Genomic DNA, 17377 nt, shown 5'->3' with positions numbered 1-17377 from the left:
CTGGCGGTAAGGGGAGTCGAAAACCCCAGGGCAGCGCTGCTTGTAGCGCTGCCCGGTGGATTCCGACTGCCGGGACCACCATGGCGGTATACCGCTGGTGTCAGCGGTGTTACAGCGGTGGTACTGCTGCAGTCAAAATTAGGTGACGAGTACCACCAGCCTGTTAGCGGTACTATCGCCACTAAAGCCCTGGCAGTCACCGACCGCAAGGGTTATAATGAGGGCCTAAGTCTGCTCTAAACTGAAAAGTCTATAAATTACATAAGCTTTGATTCATAGTGCTCATGAGTAAAAATATATGCAAGAATTTATGAGATAATTGTCTCAGTTGAAATGTTAATAAGGATAGTAGTTTCAGTCTTTCTTTGATCCTTAATACATTGGTAAAAAAAAATAAAGTTTGAAATGTGGGTCATACAAATTATCCTTCTTTCTGCACAGACATAAGCATGTTTTCAGTTTTATAAAAACAATTTCACCTTGGTATCAAACTCTGACGTTAACAAATCAGTCACAATTTTTGTTTCACTGTGGGTAGAAATCCTAACTTTTAAATTTTGGTTATTTTTTCAATATATTAGTCTGATATGTTGTATGTATGTATTTATCTTGTGGGGTATTTGACTGTTAAAAGTAGCTTATTCTGTATTTTTACATGTGTGATACAGTCATGAAGAAGAGACTCTGCCCCAAAACACGTGTTGGCTGTCTATTGCTGTGATAACACAAGATTGGATGTTCTATAATTTTCCAAGTGACATCAAATAACATCAATAAAGAAAACACATTTAGGAACATAGACTATACGTTATGGACTTCCTTTTCTCAGTTGACTCTGAGTATGCTTACCAACACATTTGGGATCCAGTGCCGGGCATTTTACCCAACCCCCATTCACAGTAATACACAAAAACATATATATCTGTGTTTGTTTGTTTATTTAAGTATATATTTATATATCGTATTAATTATTAGCTCATTTTATTTAATGTCCATTACATTAAATTTATATATCAACATATTTAACATTTACTACTTTAAAATCCATTTATATTAGCAAATCGATATTTTTGTATATTTTGGATGATATTAGTGTTGACATTTTTCTCTAATCTCTTGTTAGTTACCATTATAAGTATAGAAACACAATATTGTGGTAAACAATAGCGTTGATAAAACATTTTTGTCAACAATATTTTCTCTCACAATATTGTGTCAGTGAACCATCCAAAAATCCTTTTAGTTCATGTGGATCATTAATTTCTCATCTTTATGCAAACCATTATTGCAATAAATCCCAAGTTTTATAGCCTCTGAAATGGCAACTTTCTATTACCCGCTCAAGGTTTTCTTAGGAATGTGTCAATGTCAAAGTATAAAAGTACAATCACCTCTATTTTTGTCCTGGAAATGTCTGGCAACAGAATAAGAATAGTCATTGCTGGTTGTTGTTCTATAGTTTGCAGAAAGGCACTGCATTGTGGAGGGTTGTGGCCAATGCAACACATGCAGCCAACCACACACAGGCTTCAGCCATGCATAGCAGAGGATTGGACACAAGGCCTGGCTTGCGGCCAGTCCCTGTTACCAAACTCCCCCTGGGGCCCACTATTATATTTATGGGGGAGGGGGAACACAGCCCTTCTCCCTGGGCTGATTTTGGCCCAGGGACTCCCATCTCCCAGGATGCCACCATATTCTAAAGGGAGATGGGGGCACACTGTCCCCTCCGTAGCAGATTTCAGTCCTGAGGACCCCATCCTCCAGGGCTGAGCACATTTCGTGGGAGAGGATGCCATGTATCCCCCTCCCGGGGCAGATTTTGCACCTGGGGACCCCATCCCCCGGGGCCCAGCACATTTTGTTAGGGGAGAGGGTACGTGACCTGCCCTCTATGTACTGTTATTGGCCCCTGGGACCCCATCCTCCTTGGCCTATCATTACCTTTGTGGGGGATGGAGGCATACAGCAACCCTCCCTACGACAAATTCAGCTTTGGGACCCCAGCCCCTGGGGCCATGCCAATTATTATAGGGAGAGGAGGCACACCGCCCCCCCTCCATGGGTCTATATTGACTTTGGGGACCAAATCCCCTGGGTGCACTGGTACCTACCCAGGGGACCCACCATGGCCACATGGGAGCCACATTTTTCATGCTCCTGCCCACTGAGAATAGACTTCATGTTTGCTCTCGCTTGGCAGGAGTTTTGAAATTGTTCCCACCAAGCGAGAGCAAACGCAGGTTTTCCTGCCTGCTGTAGTGCGGGCAGGGAAACTGCTATGTTCCAGGGCTGAGCACCTGGTAATATAGCAACATTTGGCATTAATAGCTCTGGGAGGGGGGCCACAGGACCCCCTTTTCTAATTACAGCTGGGCCCCATCGGTTGGGGTCCCCAGGGTCAAAATGGGTGGGTGGATGGGGGCTGCATTGCACCCTCCCCGTTACTATCATGGATGGTACCTGGGGAATGGGATTCACTGGGCCAAAATCAGACCAGGGAGCGGGGCTGTGTTTTCTCTTCTCTTTTTCACTTACTGAGGGAGGTGGGGTCCCTGTGGATGAAATCAGCCTGGGAGGGAGCTGCATGCCTCCCACTCACTTATGCAAAAGGCCGAGCCCCTAGTCTTGAAAACTTCATGAAGATTTATATACCACAGTAACCTTAGGTAGGACATTGTTGCCATAGGAAAAGCATTTTTTTCTAATAACTCTGGTGCCATTTGAAGAATCTTGACAAACGTTTTCAAAACTAGTTTGCCACTCACTTCAGCTGCAGTTTGGAAAGTTTTGAAGTGGTTTGTCAAGGGGGGGGGGCAAGAAAAAGTGGGTCCCAAAACTTGTTTTCCCTATGCGATTTCCCAGAGGGATTTTTGACATGACTACGCCCTCAACTGCTGGACAGAATTACATCAAATTTAGCAGGAAGCAAGATCGTGGTCCCCCAAAATCTCTTTTTTGAAATTGTATGTAAATCTGTTCAGTAATTTTGGAGTTACTCAGTAACTATTTGTGTATATCTAGGATCAGGGGATCCACAAGCCAACAGCAATTCCCTGATTGGCTGGCCGCAACCTGCTAGGAAAGTTGCAGCTGTCATTTTGTGATCCAGGACATAGTTCCTGTGGAGGGGGGGAGTAAAAATAAAATAGGATATAAGGGTTAGGATACAGGTACCCTTTCACAAACCTACATATGCACTCACATACCCACTCACACACTCATTTACACACTAACTCACAGACCCACAAAACCACTACGGCACCCACTCATAGAATTACAGAGGCACTCGCACACCTATTCACACACTATCACAGTCATGTACACACCCATGCAGGCACTTACACACCCACTCACAGACACTTACACAACCTCTCACGTACCCATACAGCAACATCAAATTTGTAGATCCGTCACAGATCTTCCCACAATATATTAGACACACATCTTTTTTGACCAGCGATCCACAGCAGATCTGCAGATTTGAGTGAGAACTCTTAGAAAAAGGATTTGAAAACAAAAAGAGTCAGTGTTTGGGAAAAGGGTTGGCTTTAAAAACAGCCTTTTGGTTCATGATATGTAGGTGATAATTGCACATAGAACAGGGTGCAGTCTTTTAAGTTGTTAAGGATCACCTAGTTACCTCCGCATATGAAATCGTCTTTTTGACATATTCCATCCATATTGAAGCGTAAGTTGCTACGATATATTGAACCCATGCTGTGGTCTCGGAGGAATGCAGAAACAGTTTTATTGACATGTTTCCTGGATTTCTCTCTCTGTGGACAGCATTCAGTGGACCACTGCCACTTCTGTCTTTGGCAAATGAAGAACACAGAAGCAGTATGTAGGAAAAGTGTCTTTAATTTACCAGAGGTGTCTTTAATTAGGATTTTGAGTCCTACCCTTGGAATTGTGCCTAGGTCATTGCCACCACAATGCACAATCATGAGGTCTTGATGTTGGCAATCCGCACTGCTTTCAACCAAAGGCAGCAATTGGTGCCACTTTAACCCTGGCTGACCAACCCGAGTGATGTCTACATTAGGTAAACCTTGGTCCCTGTCAATTCCACTATTTCTAGCCCTCTCTCTGGCCCAAAACACAAAACTATGGTCAACAATCCAGATTCTCACCATTTTAGAGACAAGCAGGAGTACCACGCCGGAAAAGCCTGTAGCAGAATGAGGCAGTCTTGAAGATGAACAGCAATTAAAATGGAGGTTAGCAAGTAAAATATTTGATTGGATGCTGGAGATATGTAGGGACCTAAAATTAGGTAGAGACTTTAGGAAAAAACTGCTAACACTGTGATGGACTTTGGAAAAAAAAAATATGTTGTTTGGGATAAACTTTGAATTGCAAACCACACCTGCTACAGTTAATGTGAAGCTCTCATGCTGTCCAGAGAATGTCTTGTCAACATAGTAGGCAAAGACTATTGGAAAAATGGTTACCATGGAAACAGAGCTAAAGCAGTGTGTTGGGAAGAGAACAAAAGAGACTACAGCGTGAAACTGAAAAGCAGACTTGGGTACAAAAGCATTGACAGCAGATTGTTGAATGTTTTTAAGGGATGCCATGTGGATCTGTGAATCCACTGTGGATCACATGAGCGCCACGCTGAGCATCACAGTAGATCTATGAATCTGCACACATGCCTACAGAACTGGGAAACATGGAAAGAATTAATAAACAGTGACCATTTAGAAGTGGTATAAGGAAAATAAAAATTGAGAGTAAGTCTGTGATTTGCTAAGTACAGCAGTACGAGTAAGAGCACAGTGGGAAGGATAGCCATTATTGGCACTTTTCTACTGAGAGTGGAGGACGATTGCCATATTTAAGATGTGAGATTTGAAGTGAAAATAAGATATTAAAGATTGCACAACTGCAAAGATTTTTTACAGGTATGTGAATTATGTTGTACTATAAAAAGTATATTTAAAAAAAAGCTAAAAAGAAAATGTGTAGCTTCTAGACACCACAGTAAAAGCCAGAAAAGGAGGTTGGATGAGAACATTAAGTAAAAAAAAAGCAAAGGAGGAAGAGTGATTGCTATACTAAAAATATAGCTGTTTAATTAAGCCGGTATGAATGGATAGCATTTAATTTGCACACATTCACACAGTCAGGCAGGCACTTAAACACTCATTTATGCTTCCACAAAAGCACTTAAGCACTCACTAGTCATATTCAAAGATAGTCACAGACACACTCCGTCACATACCCATAAAACCATTGTCACATCCATTTACTTACCTATTCATTCGCTTACATGGTCATTCACACATCCATGCAGGCACCCTACACCCACTTACACACTTGTACAGCTATTCATGTACCTAGCACTCAGAAAGTCAGTTGCACATGCACTTACCCACCTAGTTATACACCCAGTCACTCACCCGTAATGCTACTCCCATACTTGTTCATAAAAGCATAGAGCTATCAAACACCTGGTCAGACAGGGACAGGGGCACTTGCACACCCACTCACATACCCACACAGAACTTATCTAGCCACTACTAACAGAGCTACTTGCTCACACAGTTACATGCCAAAACACCCACTGGCACAGCCAGTTACTAATCCATACAGCTACTTACATACCCATTTAGCCACCCATGCAGTCACTAACATACCCAGTCACACACCCACACAGCTACTTACACATCTAGTGACACACCCATAGAGGCACTGATTCACTCAGTCACATCTCTACTCACCCACTGACAAATGCAGTCACCGACTCATACCGCCACCCACATACTCATGTATACACCCATGGTCAGATACTTACACAGCCTGTTACACACTGGCATAACCACTTATGTAGCTACTCACTTGCTTATAGTATGTAATATAGTAGTAAATAATGTAAAGGTAAATGTATTCTACATTTGCTTTTCAGATATCTACTTGTGTTTATAGATGAATGGAACAAGGAATGGCAAGGTAAAAAAAATGTATGAATTATGCTTGTTGACAGCATCCATAAACTGGCCAACAGATGACATTTTTGATGCAACTGGCAAATGGAAGTCTTCCGGTTTTGGTGAAACATTGTGGATGGAAACCATCTGGTAAAGACGTAAGGGTACTACAGATGGTGCAGCCGCTGATGATGATGCACCATCTTCCTTTTCTCTTATCATGTTGTAATATGCCCTTCTATGTATAGTTTTCAGGTGTTTCCCAGTACAGGATGTGCCATGTGATTTCTTCTTCACCATACCTCTTGACAGTTGTTGCTGCATATATTGCATTGGGCAATTTTTAGAAAGAAGTTTATTTTTTCCTGAAGGGATGGAGAAATATTTAAACAATGGAGAAATATTTTTTTTCACTCATCCTGCTCTTCCCCTTCTCTTTTGTCTTCCACAGAAGACATCTTAACTTTGAGCCACTCTTCTTTTCAAGGAAAGCCAGAAAAACGATGGAGCTGTGATTTTGAGACCATCTCCAGAGAGATGTGAAACCCAATTAATTGATTTTTGGGTATGATTTGAAATGTGACTGGGTGGAGACTTAGAGCCAGATTTTCAACAAACTGGTGCAGCGAGGTGCTGCGTCAAAATTAACAGAGCCACGCTGTGCCAGTTTTGTAACACAGGGATGCACAATATTTACAAGAATATGGGGCACCCCTGTGTTTCCTCCTGTGTTTTTGCTAAATTAAGCAGCCTGCACCAGCGCAGGCATACTTGCACTATTGTGCAATGGTGTCTGCATTGGGGGTTGTGATTGCTTATGTGCAGGAAGGTGTCGCTTCCTGCACAGAAACAATCATCCATGGCATTTTGCTTCTTCTATTTGTGCTTCAAAATGCAGCACACGTAGAGAAAGCAAAAAACAAGGAGGAATAAAAGTATTCCTCCTCGCAGCACCATACAAATGCCACCCCTGGGGTGGCGTTAGATTTTGGCGCTGCCTCGGATTTATGAATTCTTGTAAATCTGGGGCAGCGTCTACAGCAATGGAACGCTAACTGCAACACCCAGTGTACACCCCTCTGACACAGAAAACTGCGTCGGAGGGGCCCATAGTTACAAGGAGTCATAAAGCCACAAAAAGTGAAATTACATATAAATATGGTGAAGTGGTTAGTGCAACTGGAGCATTGCAAAGAGTGTCACGCCGTTGGAGCTAGTGCCTTTTAAACCTGGCCCTTATTGTCTTATTTAGATCTTAACAAAGAGGTTACTCCGTCACAACACTGAAGGATATCCCATATGCTGAAATCTAAAACTCATTGTATCCTATGGGATTTAGATTTCGGCAGATAGGATATCCCTCACTGCTGTGATGGAGTAAGCCGTCTGCTGAGTCCTAAATCAGGCCCTTAGTGTATGCATTGAGAAGTGCATGTTTGGGTGTGTTCCTGGCATTGCAGCAAATTAGTGGTGAGATTGCAGTGGATCCGTTTATCCGTGGATCCATAAAATGAATACCAAAAAAGAGAAAGACTTGCTGTACTGCATTTTTATATAGTTGACATAAGTTATCTCACTTTGTTTTGCTAATTGTTACTTTTAAAATGTATAATATGAATAAGTTAGTTAATAAAATGTATTTATACATTTCTGAAAATGTATATAACTGAATTGAAAGTATGGGTAAAATTGTAGTACAATTTGTAAAACAAAATACAGTGAAATTTACTGAAAAAAGAAAAGATACAGGGATGTTATAGTTAGGAAATGGAACTTAAAAAAACCTTAACAATTCAATGAAAAAAACAAAGGTTAGAAGGACATTATAGTTAGGAAATAGGCTGAAAAAATTAGAAATTCATTGGAAAAAAAAGGTTACAGGGACCTTCTATTGAGGCTCAGATTTCACACACAGAAAACCATAGAAATTCTGCATTTATAGTTATCTGAGCTAATTGCAACTTAGGTTCCTGTAATGCACTGCTCATGACCTCACATATTACATCAATCAAGACATGGTCCGTACCATCACTGGAGACAGCACTAGCAGCTCCACTGAAGTCACAGAGATCCCTGCCTGCTTGTGGAAACTTCTGAATTCAACAGATCACCCTCCACCAGTTGAGTTGAGGCCTCCATTGCTCTGATGAGTCAGCTGACCACTCACACGGGTTGCAATGAGACTGTTAGACACATGGACTAAGTCTAGACTGAGCAACAGCCAATCATCAAAATCTCCTTCTATTTATTTAAAGTCTCTTTGAAGAGTTTACATCTAGATGGCTATGCTACAGTTTACAGTGAGTTTATCCTGTAACTTACTGGTTACATTTGCACAGTTCAGATGGTCAGTTTCAGTGTCAGATGTTAAATTACCATATGTAAAACTTTAGAGGGATAATAATTGCATCGTTGTGAAGTGTGAATCACTAAACAGAGGGCATTGTTTTGTGGACTAATGGATTTGACTTACATAATTCCAAGAAAAAAGCAATACAAGACCTCCAGTACTACTGAATGTCAAAAGACCAACTGTTTAAAATACTGCAAGAAATTACTATAATACATCAAACCAACGTGTACTAATAAAATCTATAGAACACAAACATAAACCTCCATATCTAAATAAACAAAGAAAAACAAAAAATCCAATACAGGTTCTTGCACTGGGTTCTGCCCCAGCAGTAGGCCCAGATTTTTTTGCTTTTCTGATCACCGTTTTTTAAAAACCTTTTAATGTGGGTGAGCCTCACTACCGGTGTCTCACCCACAGTAATTGCATGGTAAACAGACTGCATGTGTTTACCACCAGTGTCCACCTTCTAAAATAAGGCCACTATGACGCAGCAAGGGTAACAACAATTTCGCTGGTTATACATAAACACCTGTGCACACGTGTGTGCACGTGTGCAGGATGCATGTGCGAGACTACTGTTGTGCACAGCCTTAAAGGAGCGCACAGGTACCCAGGCACCATAGGGACTCTTCAGAGTTAGGCTTTCACCTGGGGTAGGCCTCATTAGGGTAGTATACATTATTAGGGAAAGTCAATGTGCTTTACTGTTTTAACTATAGTGACACTCAATTATACAAATAGGGAGGGAACTGCCTTTCTTTGCCTTCTCTTTGGCCTACAGAGACCACTGGTGTCTTGAATCAGAGTGCAACCTGTGCAAGAAAACCACATTTGTAACTTCCAAAATGATAACTGTACATTTTGTGTGTCTTTCAGAGTCCACATGATTTCTTGTCTCAGCTCAGGATCGGAGCCCAGGCCTTCTGTCACCCTGCTCTGTCCAGTAAATCAATTTTCTCCAGCAGAAGGAACAAAGGCCCCCCTCACGCAAAAGGAGCAAATAACACTACTTCTCCTAGCCTCTGAGTAGGAAAGGAGTAGGACACAATAACCTATATCAATCACTCAGCTGTCACACTGCACCAGGGTTGCACCTGCCTAGGCCCACTGAACAAAGGAGAATGACCAGACAACTGGAGCCAAACCGTGGGCTGCCTTTGAAATTCTAGTGTGGAAGCTCCTGACAGTGATGTTAGCAGGGGGGTAGCTGAGACCACAGAAGCTGATGTCAACTGTGGCTCCTGGATGACACCATTTTGGATTGTCCCAACATCCTGTGCAAGAAGAGGGTTGGGACAGGGGTAGAGAGGTGATGTGGCAACCTTCCTCTCCCCTTCATAAACTCTTGCACAAGAGAAAAACATTCTCTTGCCTGTGGATGTTCTACCGACTGCGCTGAAGTATCCTGGGACCGCCTTGGAGAACTGGAAGGAGGAACCACCTGACTCCCACTCAGGACCCAGGAATCTGTCCAGTTGACCCCAGGACCAGTTGGTCTTCCCAAGGGCTACTGAAGATGCCCCCCTTAACCACCTGGAGGGCCAGATGAGGGAAACCCTTTACTTTTCTGCACCCACCAACAAAGCCAAAAAGGAGAATGGCACAGGGAACCAGGAGGACCAGTTTTTAGAGTATTGCACTGTTTGGGAGGTGATCAGGGTTATTGCAACTTCCCCTGGTGGACAGAGCTCGCCACCAGGAGTAAAATGAGCCCAGGATCATCCAAATCAGCCCAAGGGTCTGAGTTATGGAATTCTAATATTTGGTAACCTTTGACCTAGATGTTCTTCCCTTGGAGCGTGTGGTGCTCCATTGCTGTGTAATTGAATTCCACTGTGGTGGACCAGGGCCCTGAGGATGGTGCAGGAAAGCTACATTTATAATGTTGGGGGAGAGGGCATGCATGAACCCACCCTTGACCCGAGGGTAGGTCGCTCCCCCTGCCGCTGTAGCTCCACCAGCCCAGGCTCCGGACACCTCCCAGCAAGACCTGCTAAAACCGTAAGTACTCCCCCCGCCCAGCCCCTCGCCCAGCCCCGCGCTACTCACCTCTCTTTCCCTGTACCTCTGTCTTCTGCCTTCCGCTCTCTCTCCTCCAACCTCTCTCCGCACCTCTGCTGTCCATTTCCCTTCGCTCTCTGCTTCTCTTCTGCAGCCCACTTGCTGCGTGTTCTGCTCTTCCTCGGCCCGCTCCTCTTCCTCACCGCGTTCTCTTCCTGCTTTGCTCTTCATCTGTGTTCTTCTTTTCTCCTCTGCACCCCGACCTGCTTGTTATTTCTTCTTTCTTCATCTGTGTTCTTCTTCTTTTCTCCTCTTCCTCACGCGTTCTCTTCCTGCTTTGCTCTTCATCTGTGTTCTTCTTTTCTCCTCTGCACCCCGACCTGCGTGTTCTTTCTTCTTTCTTCATCTGTGTTCTTCTTCTTTTCTCCTCTTCCTCACGCGTTCTCTTCCTGCTTTGCTCTTCATCTGTGTTCTTCTTTTCTCCTCTGCACCCCGACCTGCGTGTTCTTTCTTCTTTCTTCATCTGTGTTCTTCTTCTTTTCTCCTCTTCCTCACCGCGTTCTCTTCCTGCTTTGCTCTTCATCTGTGTTCTTCTTTTCTCCTCTGCACCCCGACCTGGGTGTTCTTCTCCTCTTCTGCCTGACTCTTCTTCTTGACTCTTCTCTCGTCTCTCTTGACTCTTCTCTCCTCTTCTTCTGGACTCTTCTTCTTGACTCTTCTCTCTTCTCTCTTGACTCTTCTCTCCTCTTCTTCTGGACTCTTCTTCTTGACTCTTCTCTCTTGACTCTTCTTTCCTCTTCTTCTGGACTCTTCTCTCCTCTCTCTTGTACTCTTCTCTCTCCTCCTCTTCCGTTCTTCCTGACTCCCCTCCTCCTCTGTAATCCCCCCTCCCCTATCTTTTCTCCCCTCCACTCTACCTGACCCCCCAACCCTCCACTTTCCCGCCGCCACCTCCTGCTTGGCCCGCACCCCCTGCTCCCATTCAGCTCCCCCCCTCCCACCCCTGCCCCCAGCTGACCCCTCCTCCCCCCCCCTCCTCCCTCTTATGGCGGCCGCACCGCTGGCGCAAAAGGCAAGCCCGTCTGCGCCTGACCGCGCCTGGACCGCGCCTGGACTGCGCCCAGCGCCACGACCCCTGGCCCCCAGCACTCCCAAAACCCACAGCACCGCTATGACCGCAACACCCTCCACGCCCTCAACCCGGGGCGCTCCAGAACCTGCTTCCAAGCCAACCCTAAACGCACCCATGGACCCTTCGCATGCCTCACCTGCAAACTCACCTTCCACCGCGAAACCACCCCACCCGCCAGCCCACGCGCCAACAACCACCTCAAATGAATCCTGATCAACGCACGCTCCGTCCACAAGCACTCCATTGAACTATGGGATCTCCTGGACTCCACCGCACCGGACGTCGCCTTCATCACTGAGACCTGGATGAACGCCTCTTCGGCCCCGACATCGCCATAGCCATCCCCGACGGCTACAAGATCTCCAGGAGAGACCGCACCAACCAAGTCGGTGGAGGAATCGCCATCGCCTTTAAGGACTCCATCAATGTCACCACCTCCACCGAAGACACCCCCCTCGCCGCCGAACACCTGCACTTCCAGATCCACACCGACCCCAGGACCACCCTCAGAGGAACTCTCATCTACAGACCCCCTGGACCACACGCCCTCTTCAGGGAATCTATCACTGACTTCATCTCCCCGCATGCCCTTGCCTCGCCGGACTACATCCTCCTCGGTGACCTCAACTTCCACCTGGAACAGAACAACGACCCCAACACCACCGCCCTGCTCGACAACCTCGCCAACCTCGGTCTCAAGCAACTGGTGAACACCCCCACCCACATCGCCGGACACACGCTCGACCCCATCTTCTCCGCCAGCAACCACGTATCCTTCAGTCACTCCTCCGTAATACACTGGACCGACCACAGATGTGTCCAATTCACCTTCCAACGTGAGACTCTCCACCTCCGCACACAACCCATCACATGCAGACATTGGAACAAAATCCCCACGGAACAGCTTCTCTCCACTCTCAGCGACAACCAACCCACCTTCTCCACCGACCCCAACGACGCAGCCCTCAGCCTCACGCATTGGATCACCAACTGCGCGGACAACCTCGCACCCCTCAGATGCCTCCCAAGACCGACCAACACCAGGAAACCTCTTTGGTTCACAGACACCCTCAAGGAATCTAAAAAAAACTGCTGCACCCTCAAGAAAGCCTGGCACAAGGACCACACCACAGAAAACATGTCTGCCCTCAAAAACGCCACCCGCAAACACCACCAACTGATCCGTGCCACCAAAAGAACTTCCTTCACAGACAGACTGGACAAGAACACTCACAACAGCAAAGAACTCTTCAACATTGTCAAAGAGCTCTCCAATCCTAACGCCAACGCCATCACGCCCTCACAAGACCTCTGCAACTCCCTCGCCACCTTCTTCCATCATAAGATCACCGACCTACACGACAGCTTCGGGCACCAGACCCAGCCAACCACCACTGAACCTACAACCCCAGCCATCACCCTCAACGCCTGGACTCACATCAGCACGGAAGAGACCAAAGCAGCTACCATGAACTCCATCCACTCCGGTGCCCCCTCGGATCCCTGCCCACACTTCATCTTCAACAAAGCCAACGACATCATCGCCCCGCATATCCAAACCATCATCAACAGCTCGTTTGCTTCTGCCACCTTCCCCGAGAGCTGGAAACACGCAGAAGTCAACGCCCTACTGAAGAAACCTACGGCGGACCCCAGCGACCTGAAGAACTTCCGCCCCATCTCGCTCCTCCTCTTCCCTGCCAAAGTCATAGAGAAGACTGTCAACAAGCAACTTACCAACTTCCTTGAAGACAACAAACTACTCGACCCCTCTCAGTCCAGATTCCGAGCCAATCACAGCACAGAAACCGCCCTCATCTCAGTCACAGACAACATCAGAACTCTGATGGACAACGGAGAAACAGTCGCCCTCATCCTCCTCGACCTCTCGTCTGCCTTCGACACCGTCTGCCACCGAACCCTAATATCCTGCCTCCGCTCCACCGGTATCCAAGAACAGGCCCTGGACTGGATCACCTCTTTCCTCTCCAACCACTCCCAAAGAGTCTACCTCCCACCGTTCCGCTCAGACCCCACCGAGATCATCTGCGGCGTCCCACAAGGCTCCTCGCTCAGCCCGACTCTCTTCAATGTCTACATGAGCCCCCTCGTCGACATCGTACGCAAACACAACATCAACATCACCTCCTATGCTGACGACACTCAGCTGATGCTCTCCCTCACCAAGGACCCCACCAGCGCCAAGACCAACCTGCAAGATGGAATGAAAGACGTTGCAGAATGGATGAAACTCAGCCGTCTGAAACTGAACTCAGACAAAACGGAAGTCCTCATCCTCGGAAACACCCCTTCCGCCTGGGACGACTCATGGTGGCCCATGGCCCTTGGCACCGCACCAACCCCCTCAGACCACGCATGCAACCTCGGTTTCATCCTGGACCCACTTCTCACCATGACCAAACAAGTCAACGCCGTATCATCTTCCTGCTTCCTCACCCTCCGCATGCTCCGAAAGATCTTCCGTTGGATCCCCATCAACACCAGAAAGATTGTGACCCACGCCCTCGTCACGAGCCGCCTGGACTACGGAAACATCCTATGTGCAGGAACCACCGCTAAACTCCAGAAACGTCTGCAGCGAACACAAAACGCCTCCGCCCGCCTCATCCTCGACATACCCCGCAACAGCCACATCTCTGCCCACCTGAGACACCTGCACTGGCTTCCCGTCAACAAAATTATCACCTTCCGGCTCCTCACCCACGCACACAAAGCCCTCCACAACAAGGGACCCGAATACCTCAACCGTCGCTTCAGTTTCTACACGCCCACCCATCAACTTCGCTCCGCCAACCTCGCACTCGCCGCCGTCCCTCGCATCCGCCGCACCACGGCAGGTGGGAAATCCTTCTCCTACCTGACGGCCAAGACATGGAATTCCCTCCCCACCAACCTCAGGACCACCCAGGATCACCTCGCTTTCCGGAGGCAACTCAAGACCTGGCTCTTCGAGCAGCAGTAACCCCCTCCCCCTAGCGCCTTGAGAACCTCACAGGTGAGTAGCGCGCTTTATAAATGTTTTTGATTTGATTTTGATTTGATTTGACTCACTGTGTTTCCATCTTGCCCAGGGGCCCCATCTCCCCAGCCCCCAGCAAGCAGGAATGCAGGGAAAAGCAGTCATGCTCCCCCGTTGGAGCACAGAGGACCCAAAGACACCATCCCTGGGCCCCAGAATGCAGCGGGAGGCGGCCCCTATCAGTACACTTCAGCCCACTTCAGACTCACAGAAAGGCTGCCTGCTGATGCAGCAGCATGCTGTTGTGCTGCCAGTGCAGGGAGCTGATGAGGCATACAGGGGTGGGCTCCCCATTCTGCCCTCCAATAGAGGCAATCTCTGGGCTGCCCGAGTGGGACCTGGCACCCCCACCATGAAAAACTGGAAAACTTAGAGGGAGGCTGCAGAATGAGTAAAACAACACCAAGGAAACCCTCACTGCAGCTCTCCCTGGCACAGCGGAGAGGCACTGTAATAATATTCACTGCACTACAGAGAACTCACCCCATAATGCTTTGCGGGCATTCCCTTTGAAATACATTTTCAACTATATCTCAGACTGTGGTGCTCCTAGGCGATGGGAGCACCACCAAAATGTTCAGCGCTGTGGGTTCTTGCTTTACGGGTCATCTTCTGGGTCCTCATCCTAAGTAGGGGGAGGACCCTAAAATCATCACCCCGCTCACTGTTTAATGCAAGTTTATGCACTCCCATGGCTGGAGCATTTGTTCTATAGCAGGGAGTTGTTTTTTCCTCTAGGAGCCTTGTGTATGGCAACATTTTAAAGGGCATGGCAGGCGTGGTTACATTCTCTAGAGGCTAATTATATAGTTACTCTTAGACCTGACATCCTTAGCGTGGTCTCCCCTGTTATTTCTGCCTCTGCTTCCCAAGTTTTGACTGTGTGCTGGACTCTTTTTTTGCTGTTTTCGGTACTCTGGGCACTTTACCACTGCTGACCAATGCTAAAGTGTTCCTCTGTAAAATGTATGTGTAATTGGCTTTTCTATGTCTGGCACATTTGATTTACTAGTAAGTCCCCAGTAAAGTGCACTAGAGGTGACCAGCGCCTGTAAATCAAATGCTACCAGTGGGCCTGCAGCACTGGTTGTGCCACCCACATTAGTAGCCATGTAAACATAGCTTAGACCTGCAACTGCATTGTCTGTGTGTGCAGTTTTAACTTGCCAATTTAACTTAGCAAGTGTACCCACTTGCCAGGCCTAAACCTTCCCTTTTTATACATGTAAGGCACCCCTAAGGTAGGCCCTAGATAGCCCCATGGGCAGGGTGCAGTGTATGTTAAAGGTGGGACATGGACTTATGTGTTTTACATGTCCTGACAGTGAAATACTGCCAAATTTGTTTTTCACTACTGCAAGGCCTATCTCTCTCAAAGGTTAACATGGGGGCCGCCTTTAAGTATTTTTAAAGTGCAGACTCCCTTTGAGAGCAGATAGAAATTGGAGTTTGGTGTCTCTGAACTCACAATTTAAAAATACATCTCTTAGTGAAGTTGATTTTTATATTGTTAGTTTGAAAATGCCACTTTTAGAAAGTAGGCATGTTCCTGCTTAAACCATTCTGTGACTCTGCCTGTTTGTGGATTCCTTGTCTGGGTCAGAATGACAGTTGGGCTGTTTGTGAATCTCCTTTAGACAGTGACACAAAGGGAGCTGGGGTGTAGCCTGCATATCCTGATGAGCCATGTGAGTAATGGTGGAGGGAGGAGTGGTCACTTACATCTCAATGGGTTGTGCCTGCCCTCACACAATGCAGTATCCAACCCTTTGGTGTGTGTCTGGGGCCTAGCCTGGGCAAGCCAGGATCCTGTGAACAACAGATACTTTCCTTTGAAATTTGCCTACTTCAAAGGCAGAAAGGGTACAAGTAATGGACCCTAAATACCAGACTTTTGATCATTTCTAGAACCAAGAAGAACCTCTGCCAAGGAGAAGAGCTGAAGAGCTGAGGAGAAGTGCTGCCCCTACCTGTGACTGTGCTTTGTTTGGCTATTCTACAGTTGGTTCTTCTGCCTATGAAAGAGGACAAAGACTTGATCTTGTGGTGCATTCCTGCTTGAAGGAAAACCTCCAAGGGCTTGAACTGAGCTTCCCTCCTGTTTTGAACTCTCAGGGCCATTAAAGACTTCCTCTGCCAGCAGTTGGACTCTCTGCTGAGACTCCTGCACTGCCAAGTGATGCCATATCCAGTCCCTGGGCCCTTGAAAGGTAAAGCTGGCAGAACAAGAGCTGAAATCCATGCACAGAACCCCATGAAGGGGGAATTTTTGATGCATCATCTGCAATGCAGCTGAGAAACGATGCACCACCCGCTTTGTGGCAAGAATTGACGCTCCACCTGCATCATGGCTTGCAGATTGACGCCTCACCAATGAAGAAAATACAGAACACCCGATTGCAGCTGCTGATAATGACGCAAACCCCGCACAGTTTTCTAACACTGTACAACCGGATTTCTCACGCATTGTCCCTGGATGTCAAAGTCATCGTGAACCTGCGTGGATCCGAGGTGCCCTGTCCGGAAATCGACGCATCACTCTCTTGCGAGGGAGAAAAATGACACATCGCCTACCTGACCGGAGAAGAAATGACGCACGGCCTCACTTGCAATTAAAGAACCGATGCATCACTGACGTTTCCGATGCACGCTCACCCGTGCAGCTTTATTTTTGACGAAAACCAGGTATTTTGTGTAAAATCAATGTTTCCATTGTTTTCTATGGAGTAAGTCATCTCTTGACTTGTGTATGTTGGATTTTTGTTGTTTTGGTCTTGTTTGATTTAGATAAATATTACCTATTTTTTAAAAACTGGTGTGGTATACATTTTGTAATATTTTCACTGTATTACTGTGTGTGTTGGTATAAATACTTTACATATTGCTTCTGAGTTAAGCCTTTCTGCTTGTGC

This window comes from Pleurodeles waltl, chromosome 3_1 (genome assembly GCF_031143425.1).
Source record: "Pleurodeles waltl isolate 20211129_DDA chromosome 3_1, aPleWal1.hap1.20221129, whole genome shotgun sequence".
NCBI classification, from domain to species: Eukaryota; Metazoa; Chordata; class Amphibia; order Caudata; family Salamandridae; genus Pleurodeles; species Pleurodeles waltl.
This window is presented reverse-complemented; position numbering follows the sequence as displayed.